Below are 18,682 nucleotides of genomic sequence, written 5' to 3' on the forward strand. Positions count from 1 at the left end.
AGCTCTAAGAGCAGAACCATCATTCTCCCAATTCAGGGCAAATGTAAAATGTGGCTGTCCATTCAGGAGACCAGTTAATTGCCTGCTACCTCTTGCTTCTCCTATTCAACTATTATTCCCATACGTAGCTATTTGACTCTACCCACATTGTTTATATGTAACTTCTCCTATGCCTGTACATAACCTCATTGTATAATTTCTGTATTCACTGTAACCTGCTACTGTAACCATGTACAAATGTAACTGAAGTAATGCGCCCAGATACCCGAGGTTTAGGTTCGCTATATAAATAAATAATACAATACAATACACACCCACTCACCCAGAACATTCAAAAACACACATCGCATCACTTCTCATTCACCCAGCAGTCACTCACACTTTCCCTTACATCCTCTCATTATATTCTCAGTGCACAGGCACACACCCACACACACACCCATAACATTCAAAAACTCACATCACATCACTTCCCATTCACCCACCAGTCACTCACACCTTCTCTTACATATGCTCATTGCATTCTCTACACAGGCACACACCCAACCGCCCCATAACATTCAAAAACTCACATCACATCACTTCTCATTCAACCACCAGTCACTCACACTGTAGGGAAGGAGCCAAATACCCCTACTCCAACCGCGCCGCCCATATTACCTGTCTGTTGGAAACCAGATTATGAGACATACCTGGAGCAGTTGAACAGACAAAGAGCAGAGTATGGACTCTGTACAGTACCAGTGAGTGTAACAATACCTAAGAAGATTGGGGAGGCAAGGCACCTATTGAGAAAACCGTACCTGCATACAAGACAATAGAATGGCCATTTAAATGAGATTCCTGAAGAAACTGAGCAAGTGAAGGGCAAGTGTGAATGGTGACATCACACAGAAAGAGATGGCACATGTAGAAGAGATGCAGAGACCAGAGAATGCAGATATTCTATAAAGGCATCAAGAAAATACCAAGGATAAGTGACATCTTGGGATCAAAGTGAAAAAGCTTATGCCACAGACACAGATATTAAGCTAGTTTATACATGTACAGATGCAAAAGAAACGCAAGCAGCAAAGTAATCTTAAAAAGCTAGCCTCAAGCTTTATAGTAAATAGATCGCGGTAAGCGCCTATATATATATATATATATATGCATATGACTGAGTAAAAAATAGATGTTTCCACTACGGATTATAAGCGGTACTGAACATTAAGTAAGAAGGCCTCATTTCAGTGTGTCGCAGTTAAAAAGCAAATTGAATTTACAAATTAATCTCAGCAGATGGAGTTGGATGAGCCAAGAAGACAAGGGGCCTCATTACGAGCCTGGCGGAACGGGTTAAACGGCGCTGTAAAAGGCTGCGGCGCCGTTCAACCCGTTCCGCCACATTACGAGGTCCCCTCGCGGGACACGTTAAGCACGCCTGGGAAAACCAGGCATGCATACCGGGTCCCACGAGGGGAAGACGGAGCAAACAACGGGCCATCTCGTAATGGCCCGCTGTTTACTCCCTCTCCCATTCCCATTCAGCCCTATGGGGGCTGAAATGGGGATGAACCGTGTCCGTGTCCTTGAGTGAGGAATTACTGGGCCATCCGAACTCGGAATGGTCCGGTAAGTCCTCATTCCAAGGACATGGACACGGATGCGGTTTTGCCGGCAGCCATGCCGCCAATAGCAGCATGGCTACCGGCATACCTCGTAATAAGGCCCAAGGTCTTATCAGAACTGTAATTGGCAGACATTGGATACAAATTGTGTGAAAGAACAGAGACTCCTGTTCAGAAGGCTTGAGCAAAACAAAAGACGTCCGAGGACTATTAGAAAATAATATTAAATACACAAAAAGGCTCGATTTCATGGTGTCCAGTCATGTGGAAGAAGGAAGTTGGACGATCGAGGTGGTCACACCTACGCACGAGGGCAGGATGTGCCCACACTCCCTAAATTTCTCAGAGCACAGTACAAACTCAAGGCCAAAGTTCAAAGCACTAATTGACACTGGACCATTGAGGTGGTGCTGGATTGATACATTAATTGGTGGGAAGCTAGTGTTAATATGACCTCACCAGAACCTGCCTGTTCAGTCTGCATGCTGCTAGACGAAGATGACAAAGTACTGATGGGGGTTAGAAGCCAACCAATTGTAGAGGACTGCGTAATTAAGGGTCCCATAGTTTGTGTAGCCAATGGAACGTTGTGTATTTAGTGACGTTGATAGTGGCCATTTTGAGGGGAGGGCTTATTTGCCCCACCTGATGTTAAATACCCTATCACTCTCCTTCACGGTTCTGTGCTGATATGGAACTTATACCTAGATATTGACTTAGAGCCTATCACATTCCTCGATAGGTTTTGTAGTTTGCCACGCAGGATGACGTGGATAAGGGACGCAGGTCAGCACGTCACTGATGATGATTTTGCATGATATAACCTCTGTTTTTACTAAAATGAGTTGAGTAAGAGAATTGAGCGAGTGCTGATGTTCGTTGTACTCCCTGTATTAGATACTTGATATTAAAACGGACCCCCTTTTGCCAAACTCCCTGAGTCATCTTGATTATTGATGTATGAATAAATCTGCATCCCCATATATCTCCAGGGTATTGCTACTCATCTTAAAGAGCTGGGCAACCCAGTTCACTTGGTAGCAGAGAGATGATGATTTATAAAAGAATCCATCGACCGTCGACATAAGTAAACTTTAGAGTCTCTGTTATATCGCACAACCTTTGCGATTCAGCTGACAGGACGTGAAGCTCCCCGTAGATAGTGGTTAGTGTAAATTGAAAATATCCTTGCAAGGAGTCCCCTTAATTTCCTTCAGAATCCACTCCCACGTCTACATGAAGCGGATCAGACTGATAGATCAGCAAAGAATATCAAGGCTTAGTACCACCAAAAAACGAATCCGCTAGTAACAAAGTCAAAGTTATGAATATAACTTTATTCTGTACAGATTCAAATATCAAAGCAGATAGCTATCTGGCCCCGAAGCGCCTCGCAGTGTTTACTAGCAGACACTGTGAGGGGAGTAAGTGCTGGTCATCACAAAGCATGCAGTATTTATACACAGTCCTGGTCATAGCTCAGCCCTTCTCCAAACAAATAAGTTACAAATTTGGGTTTGTGCCCAGTTCACATAACAAATATAACAATATTAGTATACACATTTGACATGTTGTCCTATCCTTGAAGATTCAATGGTGATGTTGGTTCTCCAGCTTAGATTGATCCTACTTTCAAGAAACAAATTCAACAGTTTATTGCTAAGGCACATAGTTTTAGTTCTCTACCATTCAGTTCTGATGTTTATATATGGCTGATGCTATTGATGCAGACACCACTTTGAATTGAAGTTCACTGTGGCTCCAAGGTTCCTTAAACATACTGGCATTCTTTGTTGTATCCAGCTGTGTAGATCTTTCCTTGTTTCTTGAGCTTTAGGATAAGACCTGTTCCAAAATATGCACAAAGGATTTCTCCCAAAACTCACAGCATTAGTTGCTTTGCATTGTATGCCACTGTTTGAGGGTGGATGAGTCTGTAGACATAGATAACACTTTCGATGAGAGTTCATTCTGACTACAAGTTCTCTTTGCACAAAACAAATAATCTGCTCTTGGCACCTCTAGTGGTGACATTGGACATATGCTCAAAGGTCAGTCGCCCTGGCAGCTGAACACATGGTTAATCATTTCTGAACAGAGAGCAAGACACAGAATCAAAATGGCAGATGCTTTCCAAAATGGTGGCAAAGTCAATTCTGTCTAGGTCTAGTTAAGCATAGGTGTTTAATACAAATGCGAAATGGCTTAGGCTAATGTTTAGAATCAGGCCGAAGCCAAGAGCATAATTCAAACATTCTGACCATACGATGACCATGTATCATAATCAGAACACTCTGAGTTGCTGGATTCAAAAACATCAATTGCCATTAACTCTTTAATAGTTATTTCCTGCATTACTAAGGCATTGGTTGCTTTTTCTGGCATTTGTACCTTAGGTCCTATTGTAGCTACTGCTTGTGCACAACATCCTCCTATCATGGGACATATGACAGGGAGTCATTGTACACAACAACAACAGAGGAGGAGAATACCAAGAATCACCATTAAGACTGTAAAGATCTTCCAACCCCATAATCGTAACAAGTCCCAGAACCAAGTACTAAGATTCCAGTTTCCCTCTGGGACATGTACTTCAGTACTCACGGTATTTAGATTTTGAATTGCCTTGAATATGGTAGGGTAGGAGTCGGGTACAAAAACACAGCTTGCGGATCCTACCATTTTGCATACTCCACCACGCTCAGCTAGAATGACGTCTAACACCATTCTATTTTGAAGGGCTACTAACTGAATCGCCTATTGCTCTAGCATCATGTTGTACAAAATAATATCCTCAGAATTCATTATATGTCCCTAAAATGGCACAAAGAATTTTGCTACATCACCCAAGACTTGTGAAGGAGTATCTCCATTCTTATCCCGCCTTGGACGAGCTCTAGAGACTTCAGAGGTGCTAGCCACACATGCCCCTGGTAACAAGATACCCAAATAACAAGTACCCTGCCAATCTCTAGGTAACCAAGGATAAGCTTCATCGCCACAGACAAAGTAAATGGGATCACCTACATACAAGGGTCTGTGCTCATTAGTTATGTTTGTGATGTTGGTAGAAGCCTAGCATGTACCCATTGGCTGAGAACCATCCCTATGATTAATAGTATAGGAAAGAGGCATGGCATCCCGGTTGCATACGGGAGCCATCTTGAAAGAAATCAGTGATTGGAAAGGTCTAGAAAGTCTATTAGAAGGCCTAACAGAAGCAACACTAAGTTTGGTCCTATTTGCAAAGAGGGAACATCCCAAATGTGTCAGGACTCGTTTTTCAAATTCATTCACATTAGTCCAATCGAAGTTCCCAGAAACACTGTCATTCCAATGACCAAAGAATAGTGCCCTTAGTGAGGCGCAGCATGCAGTAGTCAAAGGAAGAGTATGAATATACCAGCCCAACCCTTTTTCCCCATGCTGTGGCAAATGTGAACACACCCAGCATTTTGTTCTGTTTAGAATCGCATGGGTCACATTCATGATTAGTAGGGGAAGTGGAAGTGAAACGGTTACTATTGATAAATATGTATTGGAACCCTGTTATGATATCTACAGACCTATTTATCCCTTCTGTCACATCGATCATCGATCAGTGTTTAATAACTCTCTCAAACCTTACCATAATAATTTGTGGAGACTTTAATTATTCATGGTATGAAGATCAACAAATAGTTTCATCTGTTATCCCAACTAGATTGTCAAGAGGTGTCCTTTGGAGTCAAGCTCTAAAAGCAAGAAACTGTGAAATGGTAAATGGTAGAGTACAAAGTGACATCCCACCTGGTTCCACATGGCAGAGAGGGAGCTGTAAGAAAACATTAGATTACTACTGGATCAGCTCTTCTTATTGGTCGAAAATTGATCGCTTAGACATACACAAGTCATCTAAAAGCGACCATTATGCTTTCGAGTTAACTTTACTGATGGGAAGGAGGGGTAGAAAACTAACCTATAACTACCCACTTGAAATAAATCAAGGAGCAAATAGACTTAGAATAAACAACCAACGAATTGAGATGCTGAAGAAAAACTTAATTAATTCAAATAATGTTACAGCCAAAAGATTAAACTTTGCCCCCTTGCTTCAGCAATTTTGTACCAAAAAAAACCAGCAAAGGAACTCCAGTCAATCCAATAAATAAGCACGTAGTGCGTTGGTAAGCACTGAGAAAAAACAACTGACCAAAGATATAAGATTGCTGAAAAAAAGTGGAGGCTGTCACATGGTGACCAAAATCCGAAAGCGTAAGTTAAAATATCGAAATTGGCTCAAATCATTTAAATTGATAAGAGATCAAGAATGAGCCGAACTTATGCTAAAGTTGATCATACAACATAATGTAAAAGACTTTTTGACAATTTTGAACACAGGTTCAATATGCCAAGAGGCAAGATTAGCGAATGGAATCTCTGCATCTGTCTGGGAAGACCATTTCACTCTAGTCTTCAATAATAAACTAACACAAAGTGAGAAAATATTTTTAGATTGTCCAGATCCCTGTGATTCAATGGAATCAAAAGATAAAATTTTGATACTGATACAACATCTAAAAAATTCACGTGCGGTAGGCCCTGATGGTTTGTCAAACATAATGCTAAAAGAAAAAAAGGAACTTTGGGCTGACTTCATCAAGACCTTTTTCAACTGATATCGAACTCAAAAAGCATTCCAACATCGTGGACAACATCGGTTATAGTGCCAATTTTTAAGAAGGGTAATAGGGACGATCCAAACAACTATCGCCCTATTACCCTCCTGGACACCATAGGTAAAATATTTGCAACCTGCTTACAACAAAAGTTAACATCTTGGGCACATGCACGTGGCCTAATGGATTGTCGTCAAACAGGTTTCACTAAAGACACTGGAACAGAGGTGAATTTGCTGATACTAAATGTATTAAAACTTGATACTATCAACCGTGGCAAATTATGGACAAAACTACAATCATGGTCCTGCCCACCAGCCCTGCTTCAACCATTGATTGCATTACATAATGATACTTCTATAAGAGTGCGCTTGGATGCATCTGGTCACCTTACAAATGAAAGAAAAACGTCTAAGGGCGTAAAAGAGGGATGTCCATTAGCTGCCCTACTATTTAAATTATTCATTTCAGACATCTCAAGCAGTCTAGGTAAAATTCATTGCTTTCCACCCAAATTGAAAGGGCATGAAATCAGCTGGGCATGTTATGCAGATGATATCGTGCTGTTTGATTTAACCCAAATTGGTCTGCAGCGACTTTTGACAAAATTAGTTGCATATTTTCTAGAAAACGACCTTGCCATTAACACGAAGAAATCCAAAATTATGGAAATAAGAGCAGGATCGAAAAAGAAATCCAAACAATTCAAATGGTTTGAAGCAGCGAGACTATCAAGACTGTTTCAGCAATTCGATATTTGGGCATGCTTACAAACAGCTCGATCTGTGAATCAGCTTGGGTGGCAGAGTTTAAACATTGTATGTCCATACTGACAATGCAGGGTCGCAAGCTTCATTTTGAATATGGTAAATTCACTCTTTACCCACTACGGACTTTCTATATACAGAAAGTAATTCCTATAATAACATATGTGGCAGAAGCCGGATTGAATATTGACAGCCGAATTTGGGCTAGTATGGGAGGCTAGTTTTGGAAGAAAATTCTGCGACTCCCAAGTAGTACCTCGATTGCTGCAATAAGATATGAATTAGGTCTGGAGCCCATACATGGAATTATCCAATGGAAATCAATTTCTGCCTTACAAAAAATGCAGCTATCCAATATAGCCCCAGCATATAAGATTTTTGAGTCTACACTTAAGAATCCACATGCAGGAATTCTTTTGACCTGGGCAAATAAAATCAAGAAAACCCTAGAAATAGCTGATATTCCATGGCAAATGGTAATAGCAACGCCCCAAATTGCAAAAAAAAACTAAGGCCATGGAATTGGGTTTCGAATGAAGAACAGCGTTCCTTAATGTCTTCATCCTTGAACTTTGGTTTATCTCATAATTGTCTAGATAAGTATCCAAGATATCTATCAAGATTTCCCTCCAGGTGGCATCGGAATAAGTTTCTGAGGCTACGTTTGAACGTTTATAAAACCAAAGAAGTTCTTTGGAGAAGAAAAGACTCGAAGATTGCCGACAATCTTTGTCGATTCTGTTCAATGGGAATAGAATCGTTAAAACATTTAATAATGGAATGTTCTACAATCACTACTCAACGGTTATGTTTTCTGGGCAGATTTGCACCTCCTGACATCAACTTGGAAGAGTGGTGGTGGAGGTTGCTGTCTGGAAATAATGTGACGTTAACCTGTGCAGTGATTGATTTTCTGGAAAAAATTCTGGAGTAGTATGATGTTTCTTATTTGATTTTAATCAGCTTGGTAGCAGCATTCTAGCAAAATATTAATCGTGGTCGGCCTTACTGATCAAGCTGCATTGGATAAATCATACGATGGGCGAGTGGGAAGTCATTACAAATAGTCACAGTAATAGAATACTGAAGAAGTACTAATGGCTAACCTATGTGTTTGGCTGGATCTTAATATGTTTGACTGGATTTTTTGTGTTTTATCTTGTAGTGATGTGTTATGTGATGTTATCGCCCATGTTTTGTAATTAAAGTTTGTAAAAACTAATTGTTACAATAATAAAAAAACAAAATTAGTAGGGGAGTGTTATTGTGATACATCTGTCTATGTTGGGAGTCCCTAGGAGGAAGAGTGTGCAGATGCACGAAAGGTGAAGACACAGTGGGAACAATTGAAGTAGGTAAGAAAGTCTCAAATGGATGCACCCCTTCCAGATACCAAAACCCAAGTGAGAATACAATTGTCAGAGAAATTAGCACTGTAATCAGAAAATAATGGGTCCTCAAGGACCACGATCTTTGATGATCAGATTCTTTGTCAGCCACAAGACCAATAGCTTGTTCCGTACGAGTAGAGTTAGGAAAGTTAAGAAAGGACATTGTTTCTCAGAGTCTGTTTAGAAGCCTATCCGTTAGCCTCTTTTAGTACATCCTGACCACGTCACCTATCTTGCTTGAAGGTGCCATTGCCGGTCACTGTCTCTTATTTACGCTTCAGCGAGAAAGTGGCGATGCTGTGCTGTAAGTCTAGCGCCTTGGACGCAGATCGTACCTCAAAACTCCAGGTACAGCGTGATCTGTGGAGTGTTGTAGCTTCCTGATGGAAGTGGTGAAGCAGAAGCCAGATTGCTCAATGATGCAGAAAGATCCAAAGAAGAAGTCGAAGGCAAAACAGCAGTCTTCCCAGGCCCCACGGGCTCAGGAAGGGTTTCAATGACACCCTTGGTGTCGGTCAGAATAGACTTGTGATGAGTAACAGAGCGGAAAATCTCCTTCTCTTCTCCTTCGTCATGCAGCAGAGGAAAAGGTGTCTGATTGATGTGTGTTGCGTGAATCCAGTGTCTCTTTCCGTCTACTCGTACAGCGGTATGTGTGGCCAAAAGGACTTGAAACGGTCCTTTCCAGCGCGGTGCGAGACAGGATTCTCTTTCAACAGCCTTCACGAGTACCCAGTCGCTGGGTCGAAGTCGGTGACCAGGCCCCTCGTATTTTACTGGGAGGGCTTTTTGCACCTGTTTGTAAATCAAATACAAGTTTTGAGTTAACTGGTCACAGTACTCAGAAAGAAGTACATTTTCAACATCTTCCAGTAATTTGGGCTCTGGTATCCTAAAAAGGCATAGAAGGGAGGCCTAAACTACCCCTGCGTGTCGGTGTTCCTTTCCCAATATTATGCTGTAGGCATACCATGTAATTTTGGAAAAAATGCTCAGCAGTCTTTGGAATATTTACATTAACCCAGACATGTTCTAATAGTTTACAAATCTTTTTGGCACATACATGAGTTGGACCATGAGCCATTGTCACCATAGCGGTAACATAAGCATTGGGCAGCATCCATTCATATTGTTCAGTGTCTACCCAACAACCTTCATCATCTAAACTTGCTGGACCCTCAGCCCACTGTTTAATTTCATCTGGCGTAGCGTCAGCCTGAATTTCCTTTATGCAACCAATCCCTTCATCTATCACACAAGTGTTAGTGACCCCTTTTGTAGGGACCACAACATACATTTTAGAATGTAAGTCAATGGCAGTTTGTTTGGCTATCCTGTCAGCAAAAGCGTTTCCTCTCCCCACATCATCTGTTACTTTCTGGTGTGCTGCAACTTCATTATTTCTAGGTAAGTAGGAAGCACACGTGCTGAGAGTAGCCGAACTAGCAAAGTGCCATGTTGAATCTTGGTACCATGTGAGGTCAAGAAACCTCTTTCTGCCCATAATCTACCGAAGTTGTGAACCACCTCAAAGGCATACTGCCTATCTGTAAATATATTCACACTAAGCCCTTCAGAAAGTTCACAAGCTCGAGTCAATGCAATAATCTCTGCGGCCTGCACAGAGTTATGCAGAATTCTTTTGGTTTCCGCAATAGTGCTTAATGTAGTGATGGCATAAGCAGCAGTGGATGTACCATCCGGAAGTTTGAAGCAGGAGCCATCGCAAAACAGTTCCCCTTGTGGATATTTTAATGGTGTATCATTTAAATCAATTCTGCCTTTAGTCTCTTGTTCTGTGGTATAGAGACAGTCATGTGACATCTTGTCACTGCGAGCAATTTCTTGCGGAAGAGGCAATAGTTCAGCCAGATTTAATGCGCAACATCTCTTAATTTGGATATGCGGTGCAAATAGAATCAGCTCGTATCTTGTTAACTGTGCTGATGTGAGATGTTGCGTTTATGTTCTGTTTAATAGAACGTCTACGGAGTGGGGTACCATCACGGTTAAAGAGTGACCTAAAGCCATACCCTCACTTTGTTTTACAGATGCAGCGACAGCAGCAACAGCTCTCAAACATCTCGGCAAAGCGCATGCAACAGGGTCAAGCGTGGAGGAAAAATAACCGCACGCATCCATCACATTCATGCGCATACAACACAAAGGCCTTTTCATAATTTGGTCTGTCCAAAACCGGTGCTGAACACAACGCAGCCTTGAGCAGATCAAAAGCTTTCTGGCAATCCAAGTTCCACGGTAAAGGTAAAGAAATGCCCTTCTTTGTCAATGCCAACATTGGTTTTATCATTAATGAGAAATTACGGATCCACTGTCTACAGTACGAAGCCATGCCTAGCAAAGCTCTGACTTCCTTCTGTGTATTTGGGACAGACATGCTAGAGATGCTTTTAATCCATTCAGGTGTCAGTCTTTTCCCCTCCTTCGACAGGAAGTAGCCTAAATAGGCGACCTCCTGTTGACAATATTGAACCTTTTTTAGTGAAGTCTTATGCCCATGTTCTGCTAGATGAGTAACCAGCAACACGGTGCCCTCCTTGCAAGCAACTTCAGAATCTGCAGCTGAAAGTAGATTGTCCACATACTGTAACAACATGCAAGCAGAAGGTAACCCAAGTGTATCAAACTGTCCCTTCAATGCTCTACTATAGATGCTTGGACTCTCAGTGTACCCTTGTGGCACTCAAGTAAATGTATATGAGCGTCCTCCTAAGGTCAATGCAAACAAATATCTACTGTTAACATGTACGGGAATACTGAATAAAGCATTCTTTAAATCCACAACACTAAAATATGTAGCTGAAGCTGGAATCATTGTCAATATTGTAGTCAAATCAGGTACAATCGGAAACTGTGGGGCAACAACCTTGTTTATGGCGCGCAAGTCAATAATAAAACGAAAAGGAATCACATTATCCCCTTTCTTCTATACAGGAGAAATCAGACTATTACACACACTCCCTGCAATTTCCTCAATCACACCAATGTGTACAAGATCAGAGACAATACTCTTCAAAGCCTGCTCACCTTCAACCGAAATCTTATATTGCGGAATACATGGTAGTTAAACACCTGGTTTCAACACAATTTTAACTGGTTCAATTTGCAAAATGCCAACATCATTGTCATTAACTGCCCATAGACATGTCGGAACCTTATCAAATTCAGATGGTAATGGTCTTGACAAAAACTGTGAGACAGAAGTTTGTTGAGGCAAAATTGTTAAATGCACTCCATCCGGAGAACAGTACATTACGGCATTCAATTCTTTCAACAAATTTAACCCCAACAAATTTTCACCACAATCTATCATCAAAAGAAATGGACACAAATCAGTTAAAGGCCCCAGTGCAATAAGTACCAGCTGAGAGACCAGACTAACCACTGGTGTACCAGAAAACCCTAGAGAAATGTTGTTCGGCCCTGACAGAGGAATATCCAGAACCCGTGAATGGTCTATGGAACACGTCTGTGTTCCTGTATCTATCAAAAATAGATGCTTCCTATTCCCCACCTGCATCTCAATGTAGGGCCCTTTCTGATTGACGGGAATAGGTACTGGTTCCAGACTCTGCTTCGGGCTGTCCTAACGGAACAGTATGTCATCAAATGCGAGCCTCTCAGGGAAATAAACAGTCAAAGGATTATTTAAAATGTCCCCACTATTGACACCATGTTAACTGACTTCTGCCAGGACCCCCTATCCCAGGACGGCCCCTGGATCGTCTTCCCATGGCACCATATGTGCTATTGGACCTCTGCAGAAGGACCGGGCATTGTGCTCACCAATGACCTTCCTGTCTACAATATGCACATTGGTTCATGTGTAGAGGACCCAGTTACGCATTACTCTGTGGTGTAAATTGACATCTAAACTGTGTATTCCCACCTCTGGCCCCTCTAACAATCTATTGCAGTAGTACTTTAGTTTTCAAGTCTCCCTTCTTCTTTTCTATCCTCTCTTTTTCAGTATTGACTCTATTTTCATAATACTGAGCCATGTGCAATACTTCGGACTGCAATTTAGCTTGCCAGGTGCTTTCAGAAGTCATAATTTGTGATTGGATATCAGGCAACAATCCACGCACAAATGTGCCTACAAACAGCCTTTTTCCTGACTCAGTACTTAAGTCCTGACTGCTAAAATCTGAAAACACTTGTGCGAATCAATAAAAAGAAATTGGTAGCGCCCTCAGATTTCCCCTGGATGCAAGCTGTAAGCTTGTACCAAACTATTCTTTTCTCTGGAACCAAAGTTTTCAATTTAGTTACTATTCTGTCTGGCAGTGTCAATATCACCTGTGACGGTTTCTCACCAGCCTTCCTTTCGCCATCTATCCGTACCAATCATGTATCACCCATCCCTGCCTGATCATCTACAGTTCTAATCTGTTTCCATAAATCAGAAGGTAGGATCACAGGGAGCCTCAAATCTATATCACCCAGTGTGAAAACTGATGAATGCAAAGCAGATTCAATTTTTTATGAAATCCTGTTGGATTCTTCCTAATATCTGGAATTGTTTGTCTAACGTTATTCACTTCCTGTTTAGAAAATGGTACATGCACAAACTGTGAGACATAGTGTGCTTCAATAGTAGTAGCTGGTGTGCCTGCCAGGGTATCAGCAGGAATTTCTACTTTGGGACGCAAATGTCGGAGGAACCTCCCTCATTGGCAATTGCAAAATAGGCAATTCTGAACGTTTATTAAGCAACAAAGCTAAATGTAGCAACAAAGTAGTCAAAGCAGTATCAGGTGAAAATGCTCTCTTATAAATGTTCATCAAATCTGCGGGACGGCAAACCTTTCTCTTCATAAACTCCTCTTGTCGATACTCTACCATCACCTGTAACACTTTCCTTTGCACAGCCGAAGCATAAGAGCGTCTCTTGTGAAAATGTGCATTTCTTCACTCACTGGTTTCAATGAAGGAAGAAACTGCTTCTGCACATATGAGGCTTCCGATCTATTACTATCCAATTCATCTTTCTGTAACCGATCTAGCTCCCTTTTAAACTCAAATAACTTCTCAAAATGCTCATGTACTTTCTTTGCAGTGTCTCTTGAGTGGACAAGGACATTCAAATCCCGCAACCCCTGTGGGACTTTCATGTCCGTCAAATCAATCCAAATATCAACTAAATGCATTCCCATCCCCTCTATCAAAATAGCCTGTTCGGGAATACTTTTTTAAACAGAAATCGCAACTAAACCAGCAGATTCTTCACCTTCTTCTATATATTTCTTAGCCCATGCATACAATTCTCTTTTTCTAGCTTTCGATACTGCCCTACGAGTCACTATTCTTGAATCAGCACTCGCTTGTTCAATGACTGCAAGTGGAGCAGAACCACATAGAAAAGGAAATTCAGGCAAATCCTGTTCAATAGGTAGTAGAGACACTACTGCTGGCGGTGGAGACGGAATTAAGGGAATGGTAACTATCGGTATGGGTGGAGGTGCAGAAGGGGGGACAACAACAGGAATTGGAGCAACGACTGGAGGAGGTGCAACAGCGGGAAGAGGTAAAACAACAAGGATTGTCACATAGGGAGGTGGTGCAGTAGCAAAAGTCCTATGCTCATTTAAAAGCTTATCGATTAGTTTGTCCGAGCATGAAAGTCCTGAGACGGATATATTTTCTGTACCTCAAGTTGAAAAGCCCTCTCCATACTTCTAATAGATTCCCACTGTTTCTGTTGATCATACAATAATGCTTTCTCTGAGTTAGACATATGTCTACGTGCATGTTTCCCTTTAATCTTAAGTTGCTGCATAGCTTGCTTTCTCCAATTTCTAATTACATCAAATGCTGCAGGCCTGGCCTTTTTCTTTGACAATATAGATTCTAAATACTCAATACGGGCAATTTCAAACCTACCATGAACTGGCCACTGAAATTTGGAAGCATGTCTAGTTTGTCTGTGCCAAGTATCGTTGAATACTATACTACCAAGGCTGTCCTTACAGTACATAGTACACGCAGACGACCCCTCCGGTGGTGCAGGTGGGCCATATTCCAGAGATTGTCTGCCTCTGCGGAATAAACCCCTGAAACAGGCAGACAATTTCCCAGGCATATCAGATCACTGGTGTTACCTGGCATTGTTTGAACCTGCAGGTGAAAATCTACAACCAAATATCAGGATACTTAGGAATTGGGGCACGACTCACCTGATTACAAAGAACAAAGGAGGTCTGATCAGACTACAAAGGATCGAAGTGACTGGCGATTCCAGCAAAAATACCCACCTCGATATGGGGACCCTCGTCAAGATGTCCTCTCGAACCGCTTGCTCACCGTTCAGGGATAAGATCGCTCAGTACTGACGAGGTGTCGCGTCTCATACAAAAAGGAGCCCCTTTCTCATGCTCCGATCCTGGTCCGGTAGCCGCGTCCTTGATTAGCGAGGTGACATCAATCTTGAGGGTGCCTATTCGGGCATCATCTGATAGATCAGCAATGAATATCGAGGCTTAGTACCACCAAAAATTGCATCCGCCAGTCACAAAGTCAAAGTTAGGAATATAACTTTATTCTGTACAGATTCAAAAATCAAACCAGATAGCTCTCTGGTTTCCAAGCGCCTCGCAGTGTGTACCAGCAGACACTGTGAGGGGAGTGAGTGCTGGTCATCACAATGCATGCAGTATTTACACACAGTCCTGGTCATAGCCCAGCCCTTCTCCAAACGAATAAATTACAAATGTGAGTTTGTGCCCAGTTCACATAACAAATATAACAATGTTAGTATACACTTTTGACATGTTGTCCTATCCTTGAAGAGTCAATGGTGATGTTGGTTCTCCAGCTTAGATTGATCCTACTTTCAAGAAACAAATTCAACAGTTTATTGCAAAGGCACATAGTTTTAGTTCTCTACCATTCAGTTCAGATGTTTATATATGGCTGATGCTATTGATGCAGACAACACTTTGAATCGAAGTTCACTGTAGCTCCAAGGTTCCTTAAACATACTGGCAATCTTTGTTGTATCCAGCTGTGTAGATCTTTCCTTGTTTCTTGAGCTTTAGGATAAGACCTGTTCCAAAATATGCACAAAGGAATTCTCCCAAAACTCACAGCATTAGTTACTTTGCATTGTATGTCACTGTTTGAGGGAGGATGAGTCTGTAGACATAGATAACACTTTCGATGAGAGTTCATTCTGACTACATGGTCTCTTTGCACAAAACAAATAGTCTGCTCTTGGCACCTCTACTGTTGACATAGGACATAGGCTCAAAGGTCAGTCTGCTCTGGCAGCTGAACACATGGTTAATCATTTCTGAACAGAGAGCAAGAGTCAGAATCAAAATGGCAGATGCTTTCCAAAATGGTGGCAAAGTCAATTCTGTCTAGGTCTAGTTAAGCATAGGTGTTTAATACAAATGCGAAATGGCTTAGGCCAATGTTTAGAATCAGGCAGTATTTAAGCGAATATGGTTTAACACACCCTCCTTTTGGCTGAAGCTAAGAGCATAATTCAAACATTCTGACCATACGATGACCATGTATCATAATCAGAACACTCTGAGTTGCTGGATTCAAAAACAGCAATTGCCATTAACCCTTTAATAGTTATTTCCCGCATTACTAAGGCATTGGTTGCTTTTTCTGGCATTTGTACCTTATGTCCTATTGTACCTACTGCTTGTGCACAACATCCTTCTATCATGGAACATATGACAGGGAGTCATTGTACATAACAACAACAGAAGAGGAGAATACCAATATCACATTAAGACTGTAAAGATCTTCCAACCCCATAATCGTAACAAGTCCCAGAACCAAGTACTAAGATTCCAGTTTCCCTCTGGGACATGTACTTCAGTACTCAAGGTAGGTAGATTTTGAATTGCCGTGAATATGGTAGGGTAGGAGTCGGGTACAAAAACACAGCTTGCGGATCCTACCATTTTGCATACCCCACCACGCTCAGCTAGAATGACGTCTAATACCATTCTATTTTGAAGGGCTACTAACTGAATCACCTATTGCTCTAACATCATGTTGTACAAAATAATATCCTCGGAATTCATTATTTGTCCCTAAAATGGCACAAAGAATTTTGCTACATCACCCAAGACTTGTGAAGGAGTATCCCCATTCTTATCCCGCCTTGGACGAGCTCTAGAGACTTCAGAGGTGCTAGCCACACATGCCCCTGGTAACAAAATACCCAAATAACAAGTACCCTGCCAATCTCTAGGTAACCAAGGATAAGCTTCATCGCCACAGACAAAGTAAATGGGATCACCTACATACAAGGGTCTGTGCTCATTAGTTATGTTTGTGATGTTGGTAGAAGCCTAGCATGTACCCATTGGCTGAGAACCATCCCTATGATTAATAGTATAGGAAAGAGGCATGGCATCCCGTGTGCATACGGGAGCCATCTTGAAAGAAATCAGTGATTGGAAAGGTCTAGAAAGTCTATTAGAAGGCCTAACAGAAGCAACACTAAGTTTGGTCCTATTTGCAAAGAGGGAACATCCCAAATGTGTCAGGACTCGTTTTTCGAATTCATTCAGATTAGTCCAATCGAAGTTCCCAGAAACACTGTAATTTTAATGACCAACGAATAGTGCCCTTAGTGCGGCGTAGCATGCAGTAGTCAAAGGAAGACGATGAATATACCAGCCCAATCCTTTTTCCCCATGCTGTGGCAAATGTGAACACACCCAGCAATTTGTTCTGTTTAGAATTGCATGGGTCGCACTCATGATTAGTAGGAGAGTGTTATTGTGATACCCCTGTCTATGTTGGGAGTCCCTAGGAGGAAGAGTGTGAAGATGCACGAAAGGTGAAGACACCGTGGGAACAATTGCAGTAGGTAAGAAAGTCTCAAGTGGACGCACCCCTTCCAGATACAAAACCCAAGCGAGAATACAATTGTCAGACAAATTAGCACTGTAATCAGAAAATAATGGGTCCTCAGGGCCCACGATCTTTGATGATCAGATTCTTTGTCAGCCACAAGACCAATAGCTTGTTCCTTACAAGTAGAGTTAGGAAAGGACATTGTTTCTCAGAGTCTGTTTAGAAGCCTCTCCGTTAGGCTCTTTTAGTTCATCCGTCGGTGGCCCCTGACCACGTCGCCTATCTTGCTTGAAGGTGCCTTTGCCGGTCCCTGTCTCTTATTTACGTTTCAGCGAGAGAGTGGCGAAGGACTAGCTCAACGTGGTTCTTTGTGGGCACAGCCGATGCTGTGCTGTAAGTCTAGCGCCTTGGACGCAGATCGTACCTCAAGACTCCAGGTACAGCGTGATCTGTCATGGCTTCCTGATGGAAGTGGTGAAGCAGAAGCAAGATTGCTCAATGATGCAGAAAGATCCAAAGAAGAAGTCGAAGGCAAAACAGCAGTCTCCTCAGGCCCCACGGGCTCAGGAAGGGTTTCCGGGACACCCTTGTTGTCGGTCAGAATAGACTTGTGATGAGGAACAGAGCGAACAATCTCCTTCTCTTCTCTTTCGTCATGCAGCAGAAGAGGAAAGGGTATCTTCTTCATGTGTGTTGCGTGAATCCAGTGTCTCTTTCCGTCTACTCGTACAGCGGTATGTGTGGCCAATAGGACTTGAAACGGTCCTTTCCAGCACGGTGCAAGACAGGAGTCTCTTTGAACAGCTTTCACGAGCACCCAGTCGCCGGGCGAAGTCGGTGACCAGGCCCCTCGTATTTTACTGAGAGGGCTTTTTGCACCTGTTGCTAAATCAAATACAAGTTTTGAGTTAACTGGTCACAGTACTCAGAAAGAAGTACATTTTCGACATCTTCCAGTAATTTGGGCTCTGGTATCCTAAAAAGGCATAGAAGGGAGGCCTACTCTACCCCTGCGTGTCGGTGTTCCTTTCCCAATATTATGCTATAGGCAAACCATGTAATTTTGGACAAAACGCTCAGCAGTATTTGGAATATTTACATTAACCCAGACAGGTTCTAATAGTTTATAAATCTTTTTGACACATATATGAGTTGGACCATGAGCCATTGTCACCATAGCGGTAACATAAGCATTGGGCAGCATCCATTCATATTGTTCAGTGTCTACACAACAACCTCCATCATCTAAACTTGCTGGACCCTCAGCCCACTGTTTAATTTCATCTGGAGTAGCGTCAGCCTGAATTTCTTTTATGCAACCAATCCCTTCATCTATCACACAAGTGTTAGTGACCCCTTTTGTAGGGTCCAGAAAATACATTTTAGAATGTAAGTCAATGGCAGTTTGT

General features: G+C 42.0%; 2 long non-coding RNA genes across 3 annotated transcripts in view; one reads left to right on the forward strand and one right to left on the reverse strand.

Moving 5' to 3' along the window:
* LOC138569232 (uncharacterized) overlaps positions 1–18,682 on the forward strand; it is a 97,370-nt gene that overhangs the window by 8,254 nt on the left and 70,434 nt on the right. For both annotated transcript variants that reach the window (XR_011303181.1, XR_011303180.1), the window contains exon 2: positions 10,478–10,691. This is a non-coding gene — a long non-coding RNA (uncharacterized lncRNA). The remainder of the gene's footprint in view (positions 1–10,477; positions 10,692–18,682) is intronic.
* Positions 2,927–18,682, reverse strand: part of LOC138569239 (uncharacterized) — a 46,034-nt gene continuing 30,278 nt past the window's right edge. Inside the window, exon 2 of the long non-coding RNA XR_011303183.1 lies at positions 2,927–9,221. This is a non-coding gene — a long non-coding RNA (uncharacterized lncRNA). The remainder of the gene's footprint in view (positions 9,222–18,682) is intronic.

The sequence above is a fragment of the Ambystoma mexicanum genome, chromosome 1p (assembly GCF_040938575.1).
Source record: "Ambystoma mexicanum isolate Mex_15411 chromosome 1p, UKY_AmexF1_1, whole genome shotgun sequence".
NCBI lineage: Eukaryota > Metazoa > Chordata > Amphibia > Caudata > Ambystomatidae > Ambystoma > Ambystoma mexicanum.